This window comes from Nuphar pumila, chromosome 8, assembly GCF_984573655.1.
Source record: "Nuphar pumila chromosome 8, dmNupPumi1.hap1.1, whole genome shotgun sequence".
NCBI classification, from domain to species: domain Eukaryota; kingdom Viridiplantae; phylum Streptophyta; class Magnoliopsida; order Nymphaeales; family Nymphaeaceae; genus Nuphar; species Nuphar pumila.
The window spans coordinates 10,161,568-10,164,886 of NC_143256.1; positions in this window are offsets into that span (position 1 = coordinate 10,161,568).

A 3,319-nucleotide genomic window follows, 5' to 3' on the forward strand; every position below is an offset into this window, starting at 1 on the left:
TAACCTCATCCCAGTACATTGGTGATCGATAAGGCCTTTTGTATAAAGCTTCATACATAATCATCCTAATGCTAATATGGTAGTTGTTATTGTATGTGAATCCGATGAGTGCCACATATATATCCCAATCGCCTTTTCAATCCAGCATACAAGCTTGAAGCATGTCTTCAAGAGTTTGTATAATTTGTTCTGATTGTCTATCTGTTTAAGAATGAAAAGTCGTTCTAAATTTCAATTTCATACTCAAGGTTTGTTGCAACTGTCCCCCAAAATCGAGAGGTAAAGCAAGAATTACAATCAGATATGATCAAGACAAGTACTCCATGCAAACAAACTATCTCCTTGATGTATAATTCTACCAAACTTTTGAGAGACTTATTGATACAAATTGACAGGAAGTGTACAAATTTGGTGAGTCGGTCGACAATCACCCAAATCGCATTATAATGCCTACGTGTCTTAGGTAGACCTACCACAAAATCCATAGTAACGTCTTCCTATTTTCACTATGAAATTTTCATATGTTGCATCATTCTACCAGGTATTTGATGTTCAATCTTGATTTGCTAACAGGCCAAGCATTTCAAGACATATATTGCCACTTCTTGCTTCATACCATTCTACCAATACCTTAGTTGTAGGTATTTAAACATCTTTGAGCTTCTAGGGTGAATAGTGTACTTGGTTTTATGAGCTTCATTAAGTATTTCTTCCTTTAGCTTAGGGTCATTTGGCACCCAAAGTCACTCTTTCATCTAAATTCTCTCATTATCTTTAAGAAGAAAATATGTATCTTCTTGTTGAGCATGTGCCTTTAGCTTCTCATATTGAGGATCCTTCCTCTGCTCCATGATTATCCTCGTAAGGATTTGAGGTTGGACGATCATGCTCAATAACTGGATAACACCATGATCATCTCTAAAGGGTCTTCAATCAATAAAATCCTCGACTAGCTTTCATCACTTCTTCACTAGGCTAGCCAAAGCACCATCAGCCTTACGACTAAGAGCATTCGCTATGATATTTGCCTTCTCCAGATAATAAGAAATGGTAAACTCATAGTTATTTATGAATTCTAACCAACGTTGTTGTTTCATATTCAACTCTTTTTGCGATAACAAGTGCATGAGGCTCTTATGATTGATAAATACTTTGAATTGTTTTTCACATAAGTAGTGGCTTCATATTTTCAATGCAAACACTATCGATGTCAATTCGAGGTCATGAGTCATATAATTCCTTTCATGAATCTTCGATTGCCGTGATGCATAGGTGATAACCTTTCCATTATGCATCAGTACACAACTTAGGCTTGTACTCGCGACATCTGTATACACCACATAATTACTTTAGCTAGATGGCAAGGCCAATACAGAAGCAGTGGTGAGCTTCTTTTCAAAATTTGGAAGTTTTCTTCGCACTTGTCATTCCACTTAAACTTGATTCCCTTCCTTAAGAGCTTTGTCATAGGCAAAGCAATTCGAGAAAAACCTTGGATGAACATTTAGTAATAACTTGCCAAGCCAAAGAAGTTTTTAATATTACTAGCATTCTTCGGTTGCTCCTAGTTTAGCATGGCATGCACCTTGGCAGGATTCACGGATACTCCGTTCTTCAAGATCACATGGCCTAAGAATATGACCTCTTTGAGCCAAAATTCGCACATAGAGAACTTAGCAAATAGTTGTTTTTCTCTAAGAACTCTCAAAATAATTTTCAAGTGCTCCCGATGCTTTTTCACGCTCTCGAAATATACTAAGATATGATCAATAAAGATGACTATGTCCAAGTATGACCGAAATATACGATTCATCAGGTCCATAAAGGTTGTTGACGCATTAATGAGTCCAAACAACATCACTACGAACTCATAATGCCCATATCTTTTTGTAAAGCTGCTTTAGGAATGTCATAGTCCTCAATTCTGAGTTGATAGTACCTAAATCTAAGGTTGATCTTCAAGAAAACCTTGGCTTTCTGCAGTTGATTGAACAAATCTTCAATATAAGACAAGGGATACTTGATCTTAATTGTAGCCTGGTTGAGCATCTTGAAATCAATGCATAACCGCATTGAGCTATCTTTTTTCTTTATGAACAATATCGGTGATCCCCATAGTGATAAAATCAGTCTAATGAATCCTCACTCCATCAACTCTTACAATTGCTTCTTCAGTTCTTCGAGCTCTGCTGGTGCCATGAAAATTGGTGCAGTAGTAGGCAATAGTTCAATGCTAAACTCTACCTTGTGATATGAAGAAAGTCTTAACAACTCCTCTGTGAATATATTTGGAAATTCATGAACTATTTTCAAATCTACAATTGGCATGGTTACTAGTTCCACTAAGGTGACACCAACTAGGAACGCAATGCATCCTTTTTTTAAATACCTCTAAGCTTTCAACATAGAGATAACTCGATCTTTCATAATAGGTCTCGAAAGTCTGATTTTTACCTTGGAAACCTCTGATCAAGATAGTACAACCTTTCTTTCCTGACATAGAACATGAGCATAATGTTTGTATAACTAATCCATGCTCAATATGACATCAAACGCAGTCATATCGAGTAGGATCACATCAAAAGATAGGCTTTGCCTCTCTAACACATCTTTATTTGGTATATATGTCATGCATAAAGAATTATTCTCAATTGAGATATACTTCTAAGGCAATAGAGCCCGTGAACGATCCTGAAGACTTATCACGGATCTCCCAGCGAAAATAAAAGGACAAAAAGTTAAGCTGGAAGTACCACATATGGCGTGGTTGCTGCCGACCAGAATTTGGCATTGTTTTATTTACATGTCTAAATGGCTCAGATCTGACATTAATAATAGGATTAGATTTGTTGATCCTGATCTAATATTAATACCCAATAACAGGATATGGTGTGGTTTCTTATCAGAATTCAAGGTTAAGTTGATGAGAGTCAATGAAGGTATCCTCTCAGCATAGTACCTCAAAGCTACTCTGTGTGTGTGTGTGTGTGCAGTGCAAAGAAATGTCCAACACTATATCAAGATTATTTGAATGAAAGCTTTCAATATATTAATATGAAAGAAAAAATATGATTTAACTTCTGACTTGGCACTACAAAAATTGTTCAATTAAACGTCAAGACGAAGGGCACTAAGTAAAACTAAGCATCTCATCCTTCCCACACAAATCTATTGTACAACAGCTGCCACAAAAGGGATAAACAAGCAAAGGTGGAGAAAAGCCAACCACCAGAGAGGAATGAAGGATATGTGGTGTCCGGATAGAGGATCATGCAGACCAAATTTTGCTCCGCATAAAGTAACCAATATGAGAGGTGTT